At 42.4% G+C, this 27174-nt stretch overlaps 1 long non-coding RNA gene across 1 annotated transcript in view; it reads left to right on the plus strand.

The window, feature by feature from the left end:
* Positions 1–2549: 2549 nt before the first annotated feature.
* LOC138848715 (uncharacterized) overlaps positions 2550–27174 on the plus strand; it is a 38457-nt gene continuing 13832 nt past the window's right edge. Inside the window, exons 1-2 of the long non-coding RNA XR_011386810.1 lie at positions 2550–2875; positions 19810–19893. This is a non-coding gene — a long non-coding RNA (uncharacterized lncRNA). The remainder of the gene's footprint in view (positions 2876–19809; positions 19894–27174) is intronic.

Genomic DNA, 27174 nt, shown 5'->3' on the forward strand with positions numbered 1-27174 from the left:
GTGCTACCCATGCACACTGTCTCTCTAATCCCTTCCTTCCTGTTTTGAAGGTTATGAGTTATGCAAATGCTTATGAGTTATGCAAGTGTTTGTTCCCCATCACTTATTATTCATTCCAGCCTATCTCGTCCTGCCTTCTCGGCGGGCATTTCTGGGTTATCGCACCAGCAGTAAGTCTGAAAGTGCTTAGGCAATGTGGAAACCCCCGACTGGTGGCATGCAAAGAAGGAAATTTGGGAGAACGAAACTCCTGCCAGGAGAATTGCAAGGTGTGTGTTAAACCAATAGAAATGGTGCTGAACGTTCACTCTTGGGCTAAATTTTCTGGAGAAAAGCCTTCTCCATAAGCATTTCTAATTGAGGTCTGAAAAGGTACTCACTGGTTCAATTGTGGTGAGCGCTGACTACGCTTTGCCAGGCTCTAAGCTCCCCCCACACACACCTCCTCCTCTAGGTGAGAAGCTACCTGTTTGAAGACTATCAGTCTTGTCTTGGAAATACAGCTTAAAGCCTTGGATTCTGGGCCTTTCTTCACCGTGACCTTTTAAAATCTGACTTGCAGATCTTAGGGCCTACACTTCCTGCCTTGCTGTGACCAGGAATTAAAACAGGTCTGAAAGCCTTTTGTCGACTGCAGAGTGTTCCCCAAATGTAAGATGGTGTCATGGTAATGATAATGTAATAAAATGATAGAAAAATAACTTCTGGAACTGCTACTTCCTTTATGCTTCTCTTGCTCGTCATAGATTCAAATTACAATGAATAATTCAAGAAATGTCCTATATATAAGTATGAAAATGAATTGAAAGGAACTTAGATTCATTTTTTAAAAAAAGATTTATTTATTCATTTGAAAGGCAGAGTTACAGAGAGGCAGAGGCAGAGAGAGAGATCTTCCATCCACTGTTTCACTCCCCAGATGGCCACGATGGACGGAACTGCACCAATCCAAAGTCAGGAGCCAGGAGCTTCTTCTGGGTCTCCCTCGCAGGTGCAGGGGCCCAAGGAATTGGGTCATCTTCTACTGCTTTCCCAGGCCATAGCAGAGAGCAGAATCAGAAGTGGAGCAGCTGGGACTCGAACTGGCGCCCACAGAGGAATGCCGGCACTGCAGGTGGCCAGCACTGGCCCTTAGATTCCCTTTTAACAGTATTTCTATTAAGTCAAAAAGCTCACCCCCAGGGGCTAAAATGAAAAGCCTTTATGCTTTTAACCACTAACTTAGAACATGCTTTCCACTTCTGGCCGTCCTTGAACTAGGTTCAGCTGTGACTTCCTCTGGGTGGCCTTTGTGGACTTCCTACCCACACTCAATCAGACTGGGTAAAATGCTTATCTCTGCTGCAGTAATTCATGGGCTTATTTCTACTGCATGAACCATGTTATAATTACCTGCTTATATGCTCTCTTGCTCTCTACATTGTGTCTAATTTATCTTTGCATCCTGAATGTCTGGTGCCATTCCTGGCATGTTATTTTTGCCTTAGGAAATGTTTTTTTGAATGAATGGCTGAACATTTACCAATTCAAACAAGGTTTGTCTTGTAAATACAATGGGGACTGAGGTTAGGGAAATGTGGTTCACTTTTGCCATAAAGGGCTTGCATATTGCACACTAAGACAGTACGGCATGATTTTTTTTTCCCAATCTCTTATGTGATTATCCTCACCCAAGCCCCATTGTCTAGAAAGAAATAAAATGACATTGTAGTTTTGCGTGATTTAATATTTTCTTTACCTCAAACTTGGCTTATTTTCATTATGTGAAAGAGGACTGAAGAATCGGGAGATGCCCTTTCCCTACAGTGTCTCCAGGAATCCTGCCCAGCCTTTGGCGGTTCCCACCGGCGTATGAACATAAGGAATCAGTAGGATGTGGATGTATTTGTACATTTTTTCGAAGATTAAACGTGATATAGTATTGGGATTGAACTAAGAAGATTGGAGCCTTGGGTTTTATGCTTTGCCTTGCTACAGGGGATGGAAAGAATATTGTTTCTCCTTAAAATGATTTATTTAAATGGGTAGGCTAGAATTCTACTTAAAACCCAGTGTCTGCATGCACCTGTTTAAGTCAGCTTCTTGTTCTCGCAGGTATTTAGGCATTGAATTTTCCCCATTAGGAGCGTGATTGACACTGTGGTCCTTACAATAACACATGATTATAACTCTGCAAATGGCAATTACATTCAATGGAAACCAGATGTTGTGTGGAATTTGACTCTTTTGGTTTCTTGGTGAAGTAGATGAATTTGTAAAGTAGAAAACCACAATCATTACTCAGATGGACTGTACATGAATTAATGACATAATATCTAAATCATATATGGTTGAAAATAATGATTAACTTAAACTATCAAGATAAGCTAATGAAAAACAGACTCTTAAAAAATTAAAGATGTGTTTTCTTCAATATATATTCTATCCGTATGCTAATAACAAAACCAGGCTTATTTTTACATCTCTTCATCCCCAAGTAAGAAAAAAATATTTAAAAAGAAGCCCTTTTTGGTGGTTAACGTCAGGGAGAAAGTGAACAACGACGATCGCTTTTCTTGGCTGGTGAATTTTGAGAGTGTCTGAAATCAATCTTTTAAAAATATATTGTTGTTAAGGACAGTTAGCAGTGTTTTATGCTGAATTAAACAGAGACAGTATATTTCTAAGGACACATTTGGCATGCATAGGATCAGCTTTATATGCCTGTGCAAAGCATAACTCTCAAATACACCTTGTTTTCTCTCCCCATCTGTCTCCAGAGCCTGTGTGCGAATACGAATGCACACACACACCAATGATCCAATGATGCCTCCGGCCAGGAGGGCAAATCAGCCTCTGCTATGAACCAGCGCTGCCCCTTGAAAAACAGCCTTCGGTGAGCAACCTCCTAAGTGGTTAAGTTTGCAGACCTTGGCCTATCATTTCCACTGTCATGAATTCTCAATGACATCATCACTGTAAAATTAGGAACTCTCTTTCTTTCCCTGCAGATGTGAAAGTTTGACATCGCATTCCATGGTCCCGTGCCACATTTCATCAGCGTTTTTCCTTTATTTCTCCAAAGCCTGTGGCCGCATGTGGCGTGTAGATTGCCAGTGCTGTTTGGGATCTCATATCAAATGCTGCTACCTAATCCCAGGCGGCCCTCCACAAGCCCACACCTGCAGCTCATTGAATCTTCCTGGAGTACAAAGGGCTGATTTACAGCCCGAAGGATCCAGGCACTGGTTGCAGCTGGGGCTCCAGCAGGAAAAGGAAGTTGTTCATCATCGTGTGTGCATTTCATTAACAATAGTGTACCCGATATGTAGCTTATAGAATAATTTCAAATCACTGACAGAGAGCATTATGGCATTTGGCACTACTAGGAAAAATACTTCAGGATGGGCAAATTAAACCTGAGCGTGAGGTTTCCATGCGACCCTCTGGAACTGTGCATGCTGATTTACACTAGGTGGGTTGACCTTGTGTTCTTTTCTGATTCCTTGGGCATTTTCCCATTTCTCATTTCTTTGCCTTTGTCTTTGAAACAGCCCTGGGGTAGAACTGGGATGGTTTTAGCTTTCTGTTCTTTTCAGACATTAGCAAGCAAGTGCTTGGAGTGCCCTGTGCCAAGCATGGTGTCCACAAACAAAGCATGTAAGCACGTGTCTGTGGAGTTGGTGGAATGGGAGTTCCAGTGACCAGTAGTAGGTCTCTTTCTTCTCTGTGCATTTGTGGCCATGGATGTGAGTGAGCCTCACCCAGACACACATCCCAGGGCTGGCTCCCCAGGACCCTGGGGGAATTAAAAAAAATGGAAGAGCCCTTATTCTCTTGCCGGTGGTTGGCTGGGTAAGCATTTGGCTGTCAATTTGCTTTTACCCAAGGAAACCCTCATGGAAATTCCCTGAGGGTGGTGACAATGAGCGGAGGTTAAGGAGGAGGCCCAGCATCCGGCTGAGGTCCCCCTGGCCCTTGGGCAGGCTCTGGGCCTGTCCTCCCTGGGGCCACAGTGTGACCACGAGGTGGAACCCTCCTTCCTCTTTTTTACCAAAGGGGGCTTTAATTGCTGTGACTCCTCAGTTCTTCCCTGGAAATATCCTGCAGATCCCAACTGAGGGATCTGTTAAGAAAGCAGAAAGCCTTGGATTACCTCACACAAAAATGCTTCAGGGGCTGGGGCTCTCCAGGTTTGGGGCCAACTCCTGCATGAGAAGGCTGAGTTGTGATGTGCAGAATGAAAAGGCAAAGATGCCCAATTCATTCTAATGGCAACAGTTTTCTTATGAAGGACAGCATCAAGAAAAATCGCCCCTCTCGAGGGAGAGGGAGAGGGAGAGGGGAGGAAAAGCAAATTTCTTTTCACTTTGTAATGGTAAACAAACTCGGCTCGGAGAGGATCTGATGTGGCCGCGCGGAGCCTGGTTTCCAGTTTCTCTGCATGTGTCAAATGTATCCCTTATGTGAATCATGGTTTAAAAATACTCCTACTCTGTGGGCTCGGGAAATCAATAAGCTTTTATGAGTCTTTCCTTGCTTCACATAATTTCTGATTTCAAACGAAACCCTGGGTATTCCTTGAAGATGTTTATATATTATGCATTTCAAACACGAGCAATTCTTCCAAGGGTTTCCCAAGCACTGTTGCTGGAGTGGTTTCTTGCTTCCCAAGCATTTCCCCCACCCACCCCCTTTCCTTTCTTTTGCTTGAACATAATGCTAATGATTACGAGGCTTCCACATAAATCGAAGCCGGATTTATAAAATGCAATATAAAAATCCTCGGGAAGGAAGATAAATATAACAAGCTATGAAACCACGTTAGTCTCTTCCAGCGCTGGAAAGGCTACAAACAGGGACGTTAATGACCAGGACGTGTGACGTTTCCCAGGTTAGGCGCTTTGGCTCCCAGGCAGGCTGCTTTACGATGAGCTGTCCTGCATTCCTTGATTTCTCTGAAATACAAATCTAATTGCAGATTGGAACATATCCATCCGCTTAGTCTGTAAAAATAATTTTCCCTGAATATTTACCCAAAGCGCATTATTGCTTATACAGTTGTGAAAAGCATTTAGCACTTTATAATCCTATATTTGCTCCTATGTGGGCCTGGGAGTGCACTCTCCTTACAAAACTCACAAATGCCTAGAAGGCTAACAATTTTTACAAAGTGTTCCTCATGGAAAACATCTGGAAGTTTTCCAGAATGGCATTCCAGATGTTATAGTTTTAGCAGTCGCAAAAGTGCACTGCGCACTGTGTGTGTGTGCGTGCGTGTGCATTCTTCCTGGTTCTATGTAGTGTGTTCCTTTGTACATATCAAGCTCTCTTTGCTCTACCTCTGGAGCGTTTTAGGTTTGATTTGGTTACAATTTCCCTTCTGGGCGACTCTGCTTGCAGGGCAATTACACACGTGCAAGGAGGGGAGCGTGAGGGGGACTACTGTAACCAAATATGTGCCGGGAGAAGGGATTTTAATTGGTACCTTAAAATTGATTGTTTTAAAACTCTTGGGTTAGAAAGAATAAACACGGGAAAGCGAGCCCTAGAGGTACCATCTACCTTCCCTTGACAAAATTATACTTGAATGAGAAGAGACTGCCTCCACCCATCCCAGCAGCAGGGTGCTGAGCAGAGAGTGAAGGACCAGCGGATGGAGATGAGTGGACAGGACACAGGTCGGTCTCCTTCCAAATTGCTAAGTGCTGCCCAGTGAGGAGAAAAATCCCTGTTCTTTGCACCCTCCTCTGGCCATCCTCCTCCCTCCCACCTTCGAGGTAGGAGCCTTTCTTTGGCGACTGGCCTGTGGGAGCCCTTGCAGCCCATGGAGACTCAGACAAGAGACCACAATCTGTTCCTAATATCAGTCTCCTCCTTAGCACTGGGGGGTGAAGGATGGGGATAAGGAAGAGGGAGAGGAGGAAAAGGGAGGTTGTGATGTGAGGGGTGAGTGAGAATGGAAAGCAGTCCCTGGGCTCTGGGAGCCATGGGGTTTGCTGCAGTGAGCCGTTCTCATCACATGAGGAGATGTGGGAGTGGGATCCACACCCCCCCCCCCCCCAACACACACCCAGGAACTGTGCTGAGCACTGCACTGAGCCAGGCTTGTTTCGCATTATGACTCCTCTTCAGGGGAGTGGGGAGCATTCTGGGAGGAGCACAGCCCTAGCCTACAGCAGGTGGTGGAAGTGGCTGTGTTGGTTCTTGGTACGGAGGCAAGGAGGCAGGGAGGGAGGGATACATGAGGGGTGCAGATAGCTGGGTGCCAGCCAGCAGAGGTGAGGATTACACTTGTGGGCATGGGAAAAGGGATGACCCGGGGGACTTGGTCGTTGAGGATAAGTCTCACAAAACTGTTGGGCTGAGAAAGGTAGGGAGACAAGTCCTCCTCCCTGAGTTTCTTTGAACTCAGCCTGCAGATCCCAAGCACTTGCTTCGAGCAGAGGTCTGCAGGACGCAGGGCCTGTCCAGCTCCTGAGGACACAGAATCCTTGCTGGGCACCTCCTCAACTCTTGCAGGCTGCTAGGGCTGGGGACAGACATGGAGCAGAAATGTGCCCTGGATACCAAGCTGTGATAACCTACAGAGCCAAGGCCTGGAACTGCATCTCCAATCACCCCCTGCTCTCTGGTTCCCACAATCACCTGCGCTCATGGTTGGCTTGGAAAGAATCTGCTCCTGGCGACTGGCCGGGTTCCTGTGTCCTGTGGAGTCCTTCAGTCTTGGGCAAGCCAGAACAGTGGATGCCTCAACTGAAGCACTTCCCCGGCTTCACCCCCAGCTGCCTCAGACAGCTGGTAGTGTTCTTCCTGCTGCCTCCTAGGGTTGCCTAGAGCTGGCTTCTGGGTCTATGTTGATACCTTGAAGTCCCTCCACATGGCTGTGAGATCATAACAGCCAAGTCTTGCTCTTTGAATGGGCACCTAGGAAGTACCCCCCAAGTCTGTTCATCTCCCGGCATCCACAGCCTGGTTCCCCAGAATGCACAAGGGTGGTTACTGGAAACTTCTCTAAGAAGCCAGAAATGTGATGTGGCACAATGGAGGAAACAGTGCCAGTGCTGAGAGGGATTCCAGGTCTGGATTCCTGGTCAACTTCCATTTCACCAGTGGGAGTTATTAAATGTCTTCATGTCGTAGAATCCTCATCCATGAATTGGGAACAGTCATTCTTGCCTCTTAGATTTAGTGTGTGGAAAAGCTTAGCGTTGTGTTTGGCATGCATGTCCTGTTTGTTTCTTCTCTGCCTCGGGGACATGCAGAATCATTGCTCAATGTGACATAGACTGAAGAAGTGGCCTGGGATAGCATTTCACCTCGCTGAGTTTCTCCCTGAGACTCTTTCTAGTTTGTTCTTCTGGGACACTCTCTACTTCTTTGACCTCCATCACTCTCCTCTTGGGGCCGTATCACATACTCCTCCCTTGATGTGGATGTCATCCAGGGTCCTGTCCCCAGTGTTGGCTCCATTTCCAAATCCAATCCTGTTTTCTCCCATGGCATCAACAGGTTTGGCAAAGATTCCCAGCCAAATATTCACTCAATGTCTACTCTTCTCAACTTTTCTGGATACCACATATTTTTAGCTTAATGATACCACAAGCACAATAATTCTCTGTCTTTGTCGCTCACATTTACTCGCAAATCCAGTTAACAGCCCAGTTTAATTTAATACATGCATATGAATATTTTTCCAAGTCAAGTCAGTTATGAGAACTGATATCCTCTGTTCTGGTTTATTTAAATTCAGTTCTCCAATAGATTTTTCTTGCCATTTATTTTCTTGCCATTGATTCTATATCTCTCCAATCTACCCCATACTTCTCAGTGAGGTCAGAGTTATCTTTTAAAGACTCACTCCTGATAGACCAAACAACTTCCTAATTCTCAAACCATTACTATGTCCATATTGCTTCCAGGAAAAGTCCATGTTGCATACTTTGGCATTTAAGGTCCTTGTCATTTGGGTCTTAATCTCTCGCTTCATGTCCCAGCATTTCCCTCTCCATCTTCTCCCTCCCTCTGCTTTCCAGTGCTGTTGTGTGCCTCCAACCCTTTTCATATGACAACCCTTCAACTTTAACTTTCTCTTCATCACTCATCATTTAACATCCAACCTGATTTCACCTCTTCTGGGTAGGCAAAATGAAATCTGCAGCATTTGTGCATCCATCTGTTGTAGCACTTAACACTTTGTGTTATTGGTTTTCGTTATCCCTGCAACTTCTCTCTGAGCTGCACTGCTTGCAATGTCTTAGGGTACAGGATGTCTAGTTGAGCAAATGAGCAGAGCCCCAGTGACAGGCAGCTGCACACTCATGAACAGGTTTCCAAAGCCAAGGTGCCATGAACTGGGTCATTCCAAGAACCCATAGGCTATGACCACATGGACACTGCAGTAGAAAACTCTTCAGTGAAAGCTTGGAAAACAGACTGGGTGCTTCCCCCAAAGAAGTCATGGGTGGATGGTGAGAATGTCCTCCACCCTCGTGAGGGTGATGAGCTCCAGAGTGGACTTGTCAGGTATAGAATTCTCTCTTCTCATTGATTGAAAACCTCTCTCTCTCTTTTAAAAGATTTATTTATTTATTTGAAAGGCAGAGTTAGAGAGAGAGAGAGAGAGAGAGAGAGAGGTCTTCCACCCACGGTTTACTCCCCAGATGGCCACAATGGCCGGAGCTGCGTGGATCCAAAGCCAAGAGCCAGGAGCTTTCTCCAAGTCCCTGACAGGGCCCCAAGGACTTTGACCACCTTCCATGACTTTCCCAGGCCATAGCAGAGAGGTGGATGGGAAGTGGAGTAGCCGGGACTCTAACCAGTGTCCATATGGGAAGCTGGCACTGTAGACAGCGGCTTTAATTGCCATGCCACAGTGCCGGCCCCGAAAAAACTTTTCATTAAATGTATTTTGTTGATAATTAAAATAAACTGGGAAAGTTGAACACATGGGGATGATTTTGGAGCAAGATTTGAGAGCTATGACCACATTTTTCATGTCTGTTTCATTTGATTTAGGAAATTGTAAGAACTATAATGAAAAAATTTGATCCTTGTCCTGCATTTTTTATGAATTAAAAGTACTTAAATGTTGTATGACCATCAAACCTTTAATGTGACAGATGAAGGTGTCCGGGCAGTATCAAACTTCAACTAGTGGTTCGACAATATTCCTTCAGGTTGTAAGTAATAGAGTGGATATGGTAGAAACTTATGGATGTTCTTTACTTTGAACTTGCTCTCCTGCTTGTGCCAGGGACCTTTCAGTGGCTGTGCACTGGAGCAGGCACATGAGTTTGAAGCGTTGTTACTCAGCACTGACCAATGAAAAGATCAACCCCTCCAACATGTTAACACTCAAGGACACTTGATCAAAACATGAGCTGTGAGACTGAACAAGGTTGACATTTTGCCATCTAGATTATAGGCCAAAGCTATAATTTGTTTAGGTTCAATATGATAGATATGATGGCAGTTTGAAACAACTGATAAAGTCAATATATTTTATAGGAAATTATTCACCTCCAAATTTAATAATGAGTAAGTACTTCCAAATTATACTGCTTACAGAAAGGTGAATCACAATTGTAAAAAATGAAAGCTATAAAATTATGGGAAATAACTTTTGAGATATTCCAGAATGACTTTAATTTATTATCTCTCTCTATATATGTATATATATGAAAAATTTTATATATATTTATGAATCACAGTGTGGTATTTAAATACATGTACATAATGTTTATTGATCAAAACAGGGTTATCAATATTATCCTTTACTTTTGACATTGTGATTGAAGGCTTGGAGCTTCTTTCTTTGACTTGTTCATATAATGTTAGATAATTAGGTAACTAGTCTCCCCACTATGAATTTGTTCCTTTGTTCTACCTCTTATTTGGTACATACATTTAAAAAATCATGTATGTATGTATGTACATATGTATTTTCATGTACTTGAGAGGCAGAGCAACAGCCACAGCTGAGCCAGGCTGAAGTCAGAAACACAGACTCTCTTCTCTATTCAGGTCTCCTATGCAGGTGGTGGGTACCAGACACATAAGCCATCGTCTGCTGCCTCACAGGATGCATTAGCAGAAAGTGGACTGGACTATAGGGCACCCAGAACTCAAGCCAGGGACTCTGATGTGGGGTGCAGCCTTCTTGGGTGGCAATTTAGCTCATTTTGCCACAATGCCTTCCCCTATACATTCTTTTAAAGATGGTACTCATGGATAACTTTTTTAAGCTGAGATGGATGAGGTTTATTCATTCAAGGGTTCATGTGCTGGGCCTTAATCCTCAGTGTGGCAGTGTTGATTGAGGTGGCAGCATCCTTGAAGGGGACTTAGTGGACAAGGTCTCTAAGTAATTGGGGGTGTGCCCTCAGAAAGGATTGTGGTACCCTAATCTTTGCTCTGCCTTCCTGTTTGGTGATGTGACTTCCCCTTTCACACACTGTGATCATGAGGCCTTCCTCAAAGCCTCGTGTCCTTTGGACCTTCAGAACTGTGAGCAAAATAAGCATGTTCCTTTCTGAAGTAGCTTATCTTAGGTATTTCAGTATAGTCATAAAAATGGACTAACACAATGTTGATTCCCCAAATTAAGTCAATAGCCTTGGAATATTTTTCTTTTCTGATTTCTTCTCTTTCACAAGATCGTCTACATGGCTTGTGTTTGAACCAATTCTCAGTGATTTTACACTCTCCTTGAGCAGCTTGTCCATTGCTGTGGCATCCACTTGCAGGTGTCATGTTCTAAGTGCAGGAGTTCATCTGGAGGGTAGTCAGAGCACTTGACTCCTACAGAGGTAGGGGAATTTGGGGCGTTCTACCTTGTGGATGTCCAAATGCCTCTCCAGGGATTTTTTGGGAATTAAATGTGTGGCCTATTCTCTGCTTGCTACATTTGTGCTCCCTTCCACGAAGACTTTGTTGTGTAGTTTTGATTAAGGAGACAGGGTGATTCTTAGGCTGTGTCTGTAACCCTCACCGTTACAAACACTGCTTTAAGGCAGCTCCGTTTGCTCCCTGTCTGCTGCCAAACGTTTCTATTCAAAGGTGCTCAGCAGAGCCAGAGAGGCTTCAGTTTAAAATAGCTTTCTTGCTATAAAACTCGCTGGGTTAATGAATCCCTTTTATCCTGTTATATTTTAAGACCAAACAGTGTATGAACTATGTCAAAAGAATGTTACAGACAAATCAATGTCATTAGAGTCCAGAGGGTAAGAAGCATTGTGTGTCCAGGGGTGCAAGGAAAGGACCTGAGAGGCCTTCCCCAGAGGTGGAGAACACACACAGTCCACCTTGAAGGAGGAACAAGGTCTGCCCAGCCAGAGGGCGAGTGAAACGAGTGTGAGCTTGGGAGGGGGAGGGTGCAGCAAGAATGGGATGTCATTGAGGATGCAGAGGAAATGAGCCCAACTCGGAGTCCAGTGGGAGCCCTGGATACCAGGAGGAGAAACAATCACCTTGCCATCTGCACTGGTGGATTCATAAAACATCCTCTCTTTTTGAAACAGTGCCTTGTACCTTTATGGACACAGAACAGGAATTTGTCCGATGACTCCTCAGGGAAGGTGCTCTCCCACTTAGTTAATCCACACCGTGCCTGATGCTCTGCTAGGAAACCAGTAATACCTATTGATGGACAAGTTCTGTCCTATTCCCCCACGGTCTTCTTTTAAGGCTTCTGGAAAGGCTGCCTGTCTTCTCTTTCTGACCTCGGCACTCAGTCACCTCCATCTTCTCACTGCCAGACTTTCCAAGGCTGCCATTCCCCGTCTCGCCTCCCTCTAGTTTTGCTCCTTGTGAGCCCTGATTAGAGGTAAAGCCACAGAGCAGGCCCCTTGGGCTGCTGTCTTTGCCTCCACGCCTCCCTGCATAGAGGCATCTGGTTCTCATTCTCTTCCTGATGCACTGGTCTCCACTTTCACCTTGCTGTGTTTACGTATATATTATGCCTATTTGAACCTCAGAGTTCCTAACCAGTTTTGCCCTCTACTACATACTTCCTGTAATAAAGTAGCATCCACAGAAAACCTGAATAGGGTTGGACAAATTGAGAAGAGCTTGGGTATGGTTCAAAATTTAACCAGAGCAAAACTTCAATAGCTGGAGAGATGTGAACAGGTCAGACCCTTTCAATGGGTGCATGCATAGCTTCAATTCTTGGACAATCTTTGTGGAATCTGTTTACCCCTGAAATGGGATTTGAATTTATGTATGGGCACATGCATTCTCCTGCAGATGGGATGCAAAGTTTGTATAATTTCTCAAACAGATCTATGACCCAAGAGGTTACAATGCTGCTATCATGAGAAAGCGGCATTTGCTTAATGGTTAAGGTGCCAGCATCCCACTTTGGAGTATCTGGATTTGATTCCCGACTCCAGATCCTGATTCTGGCTTCCTACCAGTAGCACTAGGTGGTGGTTGAAGTAATTGTATTTTTGCCACCCATGTGGGAAACCTGGATCGTGTTCCCAGATCCTGGCTCTGGCCCTGACCCAGTCCCAGTTATTGCAGGTATTTGGGGGAGTGAGCAAGCAGATGAGAGCTTAGTCTCTCTCTGCCTCTCACATAAATAAATACAGATTTTATTAACCCACCATCATGGATCTTTCTATGTGGTCATTTGTAATAATTGTCTTATTACTACAAGGAAGCTAAAGCTACCGAGGGAAGGTACTTTCCCAAATCACCAAATAGTAGGGACAAAAGTGAAACCAAGACAGAGTGGGTGCATGTTTCAGCCACCACCCACCCTTCCCCCAAATGTGAAGCCCTGGTCACCTGTTGGATTGCTTAAGTGTGCCAAGGATACCGGTTGAAGTACATGTTTTGTTTTGTTTTTGCTGTGGGTACCAATAGCAGGGAAAATTACTTAGAATGAACATTCTCATTCGTGGCTGGAATAAGTTTCTGGAAGCTTGCAGAAATCCTGCTGCCCAGGTTACAGACTAGCCCAGCTCAGTTGAAACTTGGGATAGGACTAGGGCTCCAATAGCTTTCAAAGCTTCTCATGTGAGTCCAATGTGCGTCAAATTTGAAAACCATTAACCTATAGCCTGAATTCTGGCCCCAATCTGGCCACACACGAGTTCAGTACATTGACTCTTGGTGGTTTCAAAGGCCTAACTGACCCTGCATGCGTCATCAGGATTGGCCTTTCCTCTTTGGTGCTCATCAAAGCCCAGCTCCTGGGATAGCAACTAGCCAGAAATGCCTTCTCCTTTGCCTATTCCCCATGGAACACTGTGGTTAGCTGTATATGAATCTCAACCCATCTTCCTCTGCTGTTCTCTCGCTCCCTGTGTCTGGCCCACAAGAGTTGCCCAGCAGATGTTTCTGAATGGATGGCATGGGTACATGAACACAGGATCTTAGGATGTCATGTACTTCCTAGACATCTCTTCACCCCCAGCTTTTCAGATCAGTGTCCCCCTGAAGACATGACTCTCTTTTAGTCTCCAAAATAAATTTCTAGCACAATCACTAGACCAAGATGGTTTTCTGGGATTCTTTCCGTTCTCTTAATGAAGGAGAAAAGGGAAGGAAAACAGGAATGTTTACTTAATTCTAATCTGTAAACAGTGTTATTTACAAACTCCAGGCTGGAAAGAGTGGAAGTGTGCTAATTTGTTTTGGAGGGCTCAATCCCCCTTTGACACTTAAGCTGCTATTCTATTTGTGCCCATCTCAACCTGGGCATGTCTTGGGTTTTGATGTTTCACAGATCTGCTGTTCACGGGTAATTGCTGCTCAGCCTTTGGCCAGAGCAGACCTCAAAGTGTTTGGCTGCAGCAGTCACCTTTACTGTACCCTTGGGTGGCTCTAATATTCTAATGTCTTATCTGGTGATTATTCAGCAGCCAATACCACCCACCCCAGATAGGAAGTCAAGGCACAAAATAACAAGACCAAGACTTGTATGATTGCAGAATGCATGTTCTTGGTCATTACTCTCTAAAGCCACATTAAACCATGTGTGTTGCAAGGAGGCACCTACCCACCTGACCTTGTGCTGAGGTTCAGCCTTCATTAGTGTTCCATTGTGGTGGGATCAGAGCAATGGTTTTATTTAAGGATATTTTCCTTGTGAGTGCTGTACACAGAGTCTTCTGAACAAGATACTAAGATGTTGGCGTTCCTCATTTCCATTGAACTGACCAATGAAATATACAAATTTACAAAAATATGAAAAACATGGGTCAATGCCTATCACATGCTGTAATACCAAAGAATTTCTTATATTTTAAAGTTTTTAAATTTATTTTTATTTTATTTTAGAGAGAAAGAGACAGAGAGGTAAAAACACAGAGATCCAGAGTGGCCGAGAGAGAGCAAGTAAGCTTCCATCTTCTGTTTCACTCCCACTTACTTTCAACAGCCAGGGCTTGGCCAGGGCCAAAATAAGAGCCTGGAACCCCATCAGGGTCTTCCCACATGGGTGTCAGGGACCCAAGTACTTGAGCCATTACCTGCTGCCTTCCCAGGTGCTCATTAACAGGAAGCTGGATCAGAGCAGTGGTGACTTAGCCACTGTGCCAAATGCTCATGCTAGAATTTCTGAAATCTCAATGATAGGATTTTGACTAAAAAGAAAAAAGCTATGTGGTGCATGATAAGAGAAGACAAAGCATGGTGGGAATTATATTGAGGTGGCATGGGTAGCATCTTGACTTAGAGAGGTAGTTGCTGGAGATGAAATCAGGACATAGGGGCCTTCCATGCACAGGATTCCAATTGCTTTTCTGTGCAAATGTGAGATTGTTTTTCCAAAAATTGTTTTGTGGAGTTCTGGAATTTACTCCTGAAACATATGGCTGTTGACATATGGAGAATTCACTGTCATGTCAGAGTTGTCTCCAGCAGAGACAGATTCCACATGGTTGGATGAGATTGCTTTACTGGTGTTTCAGGTAGAACAAAATTTAGGCTAAGAATTTAGAGTAAGAGTACTATTTAGAATAAGAGTACTATGTTGGCTTTATCTTTTATATTTAATGTTTTCCTTCCAAGTTTCGTTGCCTTTGCAATTATCGATTGAATTTCTTTATTGACTATAAAGTTACTTCAGAGGCTTTTTAAAAAAAAACTTTCTATAGCTTTCATTCCTAATTTCAGTAATTTGGGAATGCTATTGTAATTTCTATTTTTATCGAACTCTGGTTGATATGGCTATAACTTATGTATTTTGAATTCTGGAAAGTTTTATTTATTGCCTAATCGTGAATCCAAATTCAAAATACTTCATAAGGATATATTCTCAATGGAATGTCAAGTTTAATCTCACCCTCCTCCTGTCTCTGTCATCTATCTCTTTTCATAATTTTACTAATTAAGTGGCTTACTCTGTAACATTCTATTTTTGATTATCATACATTATGAGTATCATATTAAATTTTCTCATGATAGCATTGCTTACAATTAAAACATATTTTTGAAAGTATTACCTAAATATGAAGTCAGGTAACACGTAAGTTTTATGACATACACTATCATTGCTAATAATCAATACAAAAGTATTACTCTACTCCTTTAATGTTTTGTCTTTTTTTGTATTCTTGTTGATTTTATTTGCATTTATCTGACACATCTAAACAAATCCTTTGTCTTTTAATTTTTCTATGTCATTTATTTTTGTTTCACTTACTGTACATAGATTTTTGAACTCACTAATCTGAAGATTTTGTTATTAAGAACATTCAATCTTCCCCCACTAATTTGTTTATTGCTTTACATAAAATATATTCATATTTTTCACTGTTCTAATTTTTGTTGTGTGGACTTATTTTGCAGATATTTGCAAAATAAATATTATTGTAATTAATTCTATAAGGGATGACCCTAAAGTTATTCAATGACAATCTTTTTTTTAACTTTTATTTAATTAATATAAATTTCCAAAGTACAGCTTATGGATTACAATGGCTTTTTCCCCCTCATAACTTCCCTCCCATCTGCAACCCTCCCCTCTCCCGCTCCCTCTTCCCTACCATTCACATCAAGATTCATTTTCAATTATCTTTATATACAGAAGATCAATTTAGCATATATTAAATAAAGCTTTCAACAGTTTGCACCCACACAGAAACACAAAGTGTAAAATACTGTTTGAGTACTAGTTATAGCATTAAATCACAATGTACAGCACATTAAGGATAAAGATCCTACATGAGGAGTAAGTGCACAGAGACTCCTGTTGTTGACTTAACAAATTGACACTCTTTTTTATGATGTCAGTAATCGCCCGAGGCTCTTGTCATGAGTTGCCAAGGCTATGGAGGCCTTTTGAGTTCGCCGACTCTGATCATATTTAGACAAGGCCATAGTCAAAGTGGAAGTTCTCTCCTCCCTTCAGAGAAAGGTACCTCCTTCTTTGATGACCTGTTCTTTCCACTGGGATCTCACTCGCAGAGATCTTTCATTTAGGTCCTCTCTCTCTCTCTCTCTTTTTTTTTTTTTTTTTTTTTTTGCCAGAGTGTCTTGGCTTTTTTATTTCATGCCTGAAATACTCTCATGTGCTTTTCAGCCAGATCTGCATGCCTTAAGGGCTGATTCTGAGGCCAGAGTGCTGTTTAGGACATCTGCCATTCTATGAGTCTGCTGTGTATCTCGCTTCCCATGTTGGATCATTCTCTCCCTTTTTTATTCTATCAGTTAGTACTAGCAGACACTAGTCTTCTTTTTGTGATCCCTTTGACTCTTAATTCTATCATTATGATCAATTGTGAACAGAAATTGATCACTTGGACTAGTGAGATGGCATTGGTACATGCCACCTTGAAGGGCTTGAATTGGAATCCCCTGGCACGTTTCTAACTCTACCATTTGGGGCAAGTCTGATTGAGCATGAATGACAATCCTAATGTATATTAAAACAACACATTTACTGTTTTTATTTGTGAAGGTGAAGTGTTGGTGCTTTTGTGATAACCCCCTCTCCAAAGAAAGAAGTTTTAAAACTTGTTAAACTATCACTTTCAAGAAGGTATAGTGTTGCTAGTGAATTATTTTAACTGGGAAATATGAACTAACTATAATACCACATAAACATTTCAGAGGATTGAAAATAAGCATTAGATAAGTCATCTTATGAATCTTGTATAACTGATAATGATCATTTCTACTTTATGTAGGTTTTATGAAGTGAAATACCAAATATAATGTTCTTAGTACAGTGTCTGGCATATATTGGGTGCTTATTACTTATATCGATAAAAGCTCAAAAAGGCATTCAATAATACTCATTCCTTTCCTTTTTAAATTTTTAAAAATATTTTATTTATTTATTTGAGAGGTAGAGTTACAGACAGTGAGAGGGAGAAACATAGAGAAAGGTCTTCCTTCCGTTGGTCCATTCCCTAAATAGCCGCAATGGCCAGAGTTGCACCAATCCGAAGCCAGGAGCCAGGTGCTTCTTTTTGGTCTCTCTCGCGGGTGCGGGGTCCAAGCACTTGGGCCATCTTCTACTGCTTTCCCAGGCCATAGCAGAGAGCTGGATTGGAAGTGGAGCAGCCATGACTAGAACTGGTGTCCATATGGAATACTGACATTGCAGGTGGAGGATTATCCTACTGTGCCACAATACTGGCTCCAGCATTTTTAAAAACAAACAAACGAACATCCAGGTGGTTATTAATATTAACAATATCTGGATATCACTACGGATCTAACACTGGGACCCTTAGACTTCATCATTTTGCTTTATTTTAAGTCTAATATGTGCAAATATTTATTGCATGGAATCATTAAGACCCTTTGACTTCAAAGAAAATGATAATGTTAAAATTAATTTGAAGGATCCTTTAAAAAATGTTTGAAATGGTGCAAACCTCACCAATATCTAACATTGTTTGCAGCAGAGCAGCAGACAAAGCTGTCCCAATAAAATCAGGAACAAGCAGTATTTATCTTCTGGGTATGGTTTATTTCACTCAACATGATGTCCTCCAGTTGTGTCCATTTTGCTACAAATGACAGAATTTAATTCCTTTTTATAGCTGAATAATATTCCATTGTATATACATGGCATATTTTCTTTATCCAGTCATCTGATGATGGACACCTTGGCTGGTTCCATATTTTAATTTTTGTGAACAGTGCTGCTATGAACATGGTGCAGGCACAGGCGTCTCTTTGAAACAATGTGTTCAAGTCATATGGCAAGTCTGTTTCTAGTTTTTTTTTTTTAAAGAAATCTCTGCACTATTTCCACAGGGGGTGCACTAACTTATATTCCCACCAATGGTGAGTAAGTGTTCCCCTTTGTCCATATCCTTGCTAGCGTTTGTTACCCTCTGTGTTTGGGACTTCAGCCATTCTGACAGGGATGAGGTGATATGTCATTGTGGTTTTGATTTGCATTTCCTTGATGGCTAGTGATGTTGAACATTTTTTTTCATATATTTCTTGGTCATTTGTGTTTCTTCTTTTGAGAACTGTCTATTGAAGTCCTTTGTCCATTTCCTAACTGGATTGGTTGCTTTTGTTGTTGTTTATAAGTTGCTGATATATTTTGGGTATTAATCCTTTGTCAGGTAGGTGGCTTGAAAATACTTTTTTTTTTGATTTTGTTGGATGTCTTTTCACTCTATTGATCATTTCTTTTGTTGTGTAAATGCTTCTGGGTTTGATATAGTCTGTTTTGTTGCCTGTACTATGGGGATCTTGTCCAAAAAATCACCCTCTACACCAATGTTTTGGAGTGTTTCCCTTACATTTTCTTGCAGTCAATTCATAGTCTCTGGTCTTTGATCCACCTTGAATTGGTTTCTATATATGGTGAGAAGTGTGGATCTAATTTCATTCTTCTAGACATACACAGCATTTTGCCAGCAGCATTTGTTGAAGAGATTGTCCTTACTATACTGTATGGTCTGAGCACTTTTGTCAAAAATCATTTAGCTGTATGCATGTGGATTAATTTCTGGGCTCTGTGTTCTGTTTCATTGATAAATGTGTCAGTTTTTATGCAGGTACCATGCTGTTTTAATTACTATAGCTTTATAATATGCTTTGAAATCAGCTATTGTGATGCCTCCAGCTTGACTTTTCTTGTTCAGGATCACTTTGGCTGTTCTGGGTCATTTGTGATTCAATATGAATTTTAGGTTTGCTTTTTATAATTCTCTAATGAATGTCATCAGAATTTTGATAGGGATTATATTGAATCTGTAGATTGCTTTAGATAATATAGACATTTTAATGATATTGATTCCTCTGATTCATGAGTGAGAAATATCTTCCCTTTTTTGTGTCCTTGATAATTTCTTTCATCAATATATGATAATTGTCATTGTGGGATCTTTCACTCCTGTGGTTAAATTTATTCATAAATATTGTATTTTTTTTGTGGCTATTGTGAATGGGATTTCTTTCTGTGAGTTTATCATTAGCATACAAAAAACCTACTTTTTTGTATGTTTCTTTTGTAACCTGCAACTTCACTGAATTGGTTTATCAATTCTATCATCTTTTTGGCAGAGTGGTTGTGATCATCACTATAACTCAACTCTGATGGTTGAGAGGTCAGGTCAAGTCCTGAGCAGGGGGTCCTGGATGGTGACCCCCAGTTCCTCATCTAACTAGTTATTCTATAGCTGGCATGCTGCTTACCTCTCTTTGCCCCAGTTTTATCAACCCTAAAATGGGAATAATAATAGTGTCCACCTATAGGATGTGAGGATGAAGTGAGGTGATGATGGTGTGATAAGAACAGTGTGACTTGCCCACGGGCATCTGTAGTTACTGTGTACTCTATAGTTACTGTGAACTCTGGCTTTGGGACTCAGCCCAGCACTTTTCTCCCTTTGGACCACTCAGCTGCTTGGAAGATTTGAAGCATGAGAAGCAAACAGCAGAGAGAGTTGATGTCCAGCACAGTACAGCACCCTGCAAGCCCAGAGGGTGAGTACCCACACTTCCTGACCGTCGTCTTGCCTCCCAGGGGGACTTGGACAAGAATCTCCTAGCACCTCCAACTCAGTGGGGGACACTGCAGAGCATATGGAAGAGAGTGGCACCTGGACCCCTGTCCCAGTCTCCTCCATTCACAACCATTCATAACTGGAAGGGAGCAGCAGGCCTCGTTCCTGGAATCTAGGGCCACCCCTGCACGGGGACCCTCCCTGGAGTGAGTGGTGCTGCAGAAGTACTCTCCTAGCAGGGACGGTTTGAACCTTTCATCACCGAAACCACAGTTCCTGAATGGAGTAAATTAATTCTGTGGGTCTCAACTCACAGGTTGGAGCACCCTTGCCTCACATAAATGAATCACATTAGTTTTCCACACTTTGATGGCTGACCACATGCCCCTGTCCAGGCAGGCAGGAAATGCCATTGATGTGGGAACCTAAATGGGCTCTGAATGGGTAGGGCCTTTGCAGGCCCCCACAGCTGGGTCACAGCTACAGCAGCCAGGTGCTGTTGGGAAGTGTTTGTTAGGTAAATGAGGGAGCAGGTGAAGGAAGGTGTGAACAGTGACACAAAAAGCTTTCTTGGTGTCCTTAACATGCTGGATTTTTAGGCTCATTCATTTGTCAGAGAAGTCTCACCTCTGCTATGAGGGTAGGTCAAAATTGCATCTGCTCCTGCAAGAAACAAACACATGGAGGCAAAGGCTCAAAAAGGAAGAGGGCTCTTGGCTCCCAGCCCTGATTTGCCTCTGGTAGCTGTCTGACGTGGGCAGGTGAGGGGGAGTCTTAGGTTTCTGTAGGTTGAGCTTGGTGACACCCACTCTGCCCATCCCACTGGAGGTTGTAAGGTACACAAGACAGCTCCTGCAGAAATGCTGCTGAGGAAACTGTCTTAGTTCTTCCTCTCTGTCCATGGCTGACACAGGAAAACTGCTCAGTTTATTCTTCTTGAATGCATAGGGACATGAAAGAGCCCTAGAAGCATGATCAACCCTAACTCCTTCCTTTTCCTTCTGTTTTTCCTTCTCTTTCTCCTACTACCCTGTAACTTTGAGAAGGACAAGAAGGTATCTTATTCACCACCATGCCCCTCGAGTCCACTGGGCAACTGGCTTCGGATCTTAGAGTGAAATTAGTAAATGCAGGTTGGAGGTGGTAGTGTTAGAGAGAAACTCTGAAGCACCAGGTCTTTCCCTTGATCTAGGTTTATTTACCCTGAAAAATTCTGCTTGATGTTAAGTGTATTACAATTTATTTTATCAATGAACTTTGTCTCTTCCTTATGCTTAGAGGCCCCCAGGAAAGGGACACTACAACGAAGAAAATGGAGACCTATAGCTCTGTGGGATCTTAAAAAAGTTTGTGGAAAATGCATATCATGTTTTTTTTTAACCAAGATAAATCTGTCTTCAATTCCATTTTCCATGAGCTTTTTGAAGTATACTCATACAGGTCTCATACATATTTTAAAACACAATATTCTTTTTTATTGTTTTAAAAGCCATAAACATGAATGTTTGAAAACTTGGAAATTTTAAAATAATAGAAAGAAAGAAAGAAAGACAAAAGGAAGAAAGAAAGAATGAACTTCACTCTAATCCTATTATCCAAGGACTATTCAACATTAGAGAATTTTAATTTTATTTGAATTTAGTAGGCTAATAAGGAATTGAATAAATTACTTGGCTCCTAACAAATGTTTCCTCAATGTAAGAGGTGTTAATTACTGAGTTCTTAGGTTCACTGTCTCTTTTTCTAGGAAGATAAACACCAAGAAGTTGGTTCCATGTGTTTCAATACTCCTCTCATAGACATGACTTTAAATTTCTAGTCAATAAAACTTAGTCAAAGTGAATAGATACTACTGATATCAAATAAACAAATACTCACATTTTCTTTAAGCAAATGAAGTTATTTATGTAAGTTTGTAATGATTATTCTTCTATAGATATTAACAGGGAAAAGCTAATGTGTAATAAAAATGTCCTATAAAAGATGAGACATATTATCGAGGCACTGAGAAAGGACAGCAGGTTCCCATGAGAACCTCAGACACATTCATGTTATCAGAGGGTTGGATGGCTCTCTCCTTTCTTCTGAGTAAGTTGAACAATAGATCCTTAATTTATTTACCTCTGCAGCCATATTGAACATTGGTTACATATATGTCAGATCTTTCCTAAAGTCAACATATTTTAATTCACATCATCCTTACAACTCTATGACTTTGGACATGAGAATTTGCAGGGTTGAAGTTGAGTGGACTAAGATCCTGTAGCTGATATGTTATGGCGTCAAGGAGAAGGTTTTCAACGGGAGGATGCTTTTATTCTGCCTTCATAGATCTGCAAGGGACTTGAGAAAGATCATCTAGTCTAGATGTCTTGTTTTGGGATCAGGAAATAGAGTTCAGAGCAATAAAGGATACTCCTGGGTTTTCAGGCAGTTATTGGCACACCTGAGCTGATCTCTACATCTCATTCTTATTGCAGTTCTCTCTCCATCATTCTGATTTTGCATATAGTCACATAGTTTATCCCAGGACTGAATACCCCCTCACTATCACTAATCCAAATACTATGTATTTGGATTTGTGGAGGGTGCTGGTTACTCTCTCTAGTGGCATGAGCTTTGGTATGCATGGAACCTCCCAGACCAGTGTATCCTCTCCCATGCTGGGAGAGCCAACAGTGTTGTATGTTGTATGTAAGCCTAGGGGCTTCGATAACTGCTGGTTCCAGAAGTGCCAGACAGTGATGTGTGAGAAGGTACAGGCCATCATCCTCACCTCCCCGACTTCACCCTTGTCACTTGTAGTTAGAACTGTAGGTGAGAAGGTGCTAGCAGAAATGCAGCTACTATGTTTTCTTAGGCAAATCATCAATGCCAATCAGCAAGAGTGGGCACAAGACCATGTGCTAAGCCTTGGAGAACTCTTTCCTTTGTGTCTTCATTTTCAACACTAGCTTCTTGTTGTTTTTTAGCAAAGGTTTGGTAGTGTTCCTCAGGTTTCACCCTTTCAGCATCTGAATGTCATTCCTTTGGTAACTGATTTTTTTTCTCCACTTTTTCACTTGGTGATGACAGGAGAAACTGCTAGTTTTTAAAAAAAAGTTGATTTAATGGTCCACTTGCAAGAAGCCACATAGCAACCAATCTGCTCTTAAGATTTGGAATTTATTTGATTCATCTTCTCAGATGACTTATTGAAATTGTCTTTAGAATGTGTCTAAAATGGGTTTTGTGTGCTCTGTGGATGGCACCAGACCCAGAATTTCCATCCAGGTATTTATTTAATTGTCTCTTCTAATTCTTTCTTCTGACACTCATCCTGAAGTTTACTTTTGCCATTTTGTTGGAACAGCACTCCACCCCTGCCCTAAACATTTAACTGCTCTCAGATAAATCCAAGCCCAGCCCTGAAATTCCCAGGTTGGCTCTAAATCAATGCCAGACTGTACAGTATGTTAGTAATGGCTCATGCTTCAGAGAGGAGAATTTCATGAGTGTTTTCAGAGACGCAGATAAAAGCAGCAGAAAGCCTGTGGTTAGGCTAGAGTGATCATTCCTTCAGGCAGGTGGAATAGATATGGTGGAGAGAGTAGAAATTCACTTTTAGAATATGAAATGGGCATTGCAAGTGTGTGGTACAAAGCCAGAGACTCTGTAGATTTAAGCTGCACTCTCTAATTACATATGAATTTGGTCCCAAATAGCGGTGGGAAGGGTGAGGGTTCTTCAAAGAGAATGACGGTTGTCTTAGATCGTTTTGCATTGCTATACAAACATACCTGAGACTACTCACTTTATCAAGAAAAGAGGTTTACTTAGTTCAGCATTTCAGAGGCTGAAACCCAAGATCAGGTGGCTCTATCAGTTCAGCCTCTGGGCTTCTGACTGTGTCCTCTTATGGCAGATGCATCATGGTAGGAGCATGTTTGAGAGTGGAAGAGGGCAAACGTGTGGGGTGGCCTCACTCCATATTAACTCTGCATCACAGTAAATAATCTAGTCCTTCTAGACCTCACCCGCTCCTATGAGATGGGTGGTCATCCCTTCCTGGGGGTTCCCCATGACCTAATTACCTCCCACTAAAGCTTCTATTAGGGTTCCAATGCTCTCAACACTGTCGTATTGGAGACCAAGCTTCGAGCTCACAAAACTTTGAGGGACAATCCCTCACAATGGTTCACTTCTTGGGGCTTTCTCCACAAAGGACTCATCACAAAGGTGGATTCTTTGATCTGTGAAACAGCAGAAGACACAGCTTCTTAGGAGTGAGGAGTGTCCATCATGCAGGCGTGGACCACGGGCTGGCCTTGCATGCCTTCCTAACAGACCCTGCTACACAATCAAGCACTATGTGAAGCAAACTTGGTCAAATTTTCAATCAATTTCCTCCTCTACGAAACTGATGGCATAGAACATAGACGCTTCTAGGGGTGTCATTTTATTTTCACTAAAATTAGTCCTATACAAAGGTTTTGGAATCATAAAGCTGAAGACACATTAGAAGTTATTCAATCTGATTCCCTGGCTCAGTTAGCCTTTGCTGTGTACCAAACCACACAAAAACTAAATAGCTTAAAACAAACTAATGTACTATTTCTCATAATTCTATGGGTTGGCCAAGCGACCCCTCTTATGATTTCCCTGGGTTCATTAATAGTCCTGCTTTCAGCTGGAGGGGCAGCTGACTGGAAGGTCCAAGATGGCCTTACTGTCTGGACTTCAATGCTGTCTGTTGCTTGGGAGTTCTTGTTTCGCTTCATATCACCTCTTAGCCTCTGGTGGACTAGACCAGCTTTTCACATGGCAAACTCAGCGCAAGGTTCTAATGCTACAAGCCCTCTTAAGAACTAGTCTAAAAAGCCAACAAGGTCCCCTTTGATGCATTCTATTGAAGAGAAGAAATCACAAGGCCTGCCCAGGTACAAGGGGATGGGATATAGACTTCACTGTTCTTATTAGAAAACTGATAGTCACATTGCAAAGGGGCATGCGGGATGAAGGGAACTGTTGTGGTCATGTTTGCAAACTATAAGTCTACCAGATGTCCTAGTCACACCAAGAAGAAACCAAGGCAAAGAGAGGTCAAGCAGGCTAGTGGCATGGTCATGATGAAAACCCAGGCATCCTCACTCCCCTAGTCTAGTGCTCATCAACTATAAAATGCCCTACTCTCCAAGGGCCATTTTCAAGTTCCTTCATCAACCACAGTACATACTCGCCATGCACTGTGGGTCAGAAACTTCTGGGCATTGTGGTCGATTCAAAGTTGAATAAGAAAGAACTGCTTCTTCTTCATAGTATCTATAACCTGTGCCTAGTATGGCATTAAAAATGGTTTAAATGACCACATTTAGGGCCATAACCTGTTTCTATAGTCTCTGTAAGAATGTAACATAGGGAGAAATAAAAGTCCTTTCTTGACTTCACTAAGCATTGCCACATATTTTCACCAGGACAATTGAGGTTCTTTACAACTTTCCAGTCTCCTCTGCAGTGCAGTTTAATACACGAAGAAAGACAATATCCAAATTATCATAAATCTGTCGGCATTCCATTTCACAACAGAGGCAAAGGAGCCTCCGTGTATCTGAAATGTCGTATGTATCTGGATTACCGTTCTTATCCTTTAATGGGGTAGACCTCAGGGTCAAGTTTTATTATATGCATTTTAACAATGTAGAGCTGGAGTTTCAGAGAGGGGGTTGAGGGGCGACCTGAGTCAGGGTGGAACATTAACCTTCTGACCTCCATGACTGATGGATCTCAGGCAGTGCTGCACTCAAGGGGAAAGCCGTTTGGGCAAAGGAGGAAAGTCAGACTCCATGGTGTTTTATTTTAAGCTTTGAAAGGTGAAACTTAGGGCTGCCTTTGCCCTCTAACTTGCCCAAGGCCACCCCATGGCAAAGACCACCTTTAGGACTCTCCGCTTCCTCTTCTGGGAGCTCAGTTCTGCTCTTGCCCTTCTGTGGGTTATTGATTCCCATTTGTTGTCATCAGCTGCTTCATCCCACTCCTGGCTGCCAGTCATTCACACTTCAGCATGAACGTGAGTTTGTAGACAGTCAGTTTTGCTGGGAGAAGAAATGCTTCAGTCATGTGGATTCATTCATCTGGGTACCAACAAGTAGGTCCTAAGAGCTTTCTGAAGGCCTGAGAGATCCTGCCGGCTGTTCTTTGCTCTGCTCACCTTTCCAGAGAGTATAAGGTTGTTAAGTAATAGCATTTTAGAATTGAAATGCTCAATCAAAGTAATGTTAATACACCTTATTTTCTTGAGGAATAAATTGAGATGCAGAAATGGTGGCTTTCCTTGTTACACAGTCAGTTAGTGTCAGGATCTGGATTCCTACTGGAATCCCTAGATCTTTAAAGAAACAAAGTGTGAGCCAGATACTATTTTCCCTTCCTGAGAAATCCATTGACATAGAGCTGGATGGTTTCTAGTTGCATAAATCCTCATGGATCCTTTATAATGCAGTGAAGGGGGTGGGACTTTTGATGCACACAGAAAAGAATAAGGAGTTGAGGCAGTGCTGAATTGTCCTGGTTGCGGATGTTATATGTGGAAGCAACATCTAGTTTGACAGATTGCTGGTGTCGCAGGTTTAGCATTCAGATGTCCTGGCAACCTCCATGATCTCCTTGCTCGTCTGTTAAACACAGAATAAGAACAGGTAATCTCCAGACTTGCAGCTCTAGAACTGGGACAGATAAGACCCTGATGCAGCAACCTGAGAGAGCACAGGCATGGTGCCATGGGGAGCAGTCACTAGCTGTTTCAGGGGCAGTAAAAAGGCCGACTTGGCTAGGAAGGATGATTTATGTTGGGAACTTTCAGGAAAACAGGAATAATAGTTACTTCCATGACATGATAAAATATGCTTATCAGGACAAGGAAAGAATGCTCGCTCGTGTCACCGTAATTAAGTGCTGCTCGCAAAGTGCTAGACAAGGCCATGAGCTCTTTGGTATCCCTTGGCTTTGGATTCCCTTGACACACAGAGGGTTAGGAGAGTCCCAGTTCTGTACTGCAAGAAGTGGCTCCAGCAGTGGGATTTTGATCATCACCAACAAGTCAGCGGAGGAAGCATTTCCATGAAGGAGCTTTCTAGCTAGAGTTCCAACCCTACTTGGGCACTTCTCCATTAGGCTTTCGCTGGGCATCTTCTAGGGCAGCCACTGATCACAGCTCTGTCCCCACTATTCTGCCTGGTCTCACAGGCAGGACAGCTAGAATGTAGGAGCAGGCTTATGAGAAGGC

Source organism: Oryctolagus cuniculus, chromosome 2 (assembly GCF_964237555.1).
Source record: "Oryctolagus cuniculus chromosome 2, mOryCun1.1, whole genome shotgun sequence".
NCBI lineage: Eukaryota > Metazoa > Chordata > Mammalia > Lagomorpha > Leporidae > Oryctolagus > Oryctolagus cuniculus.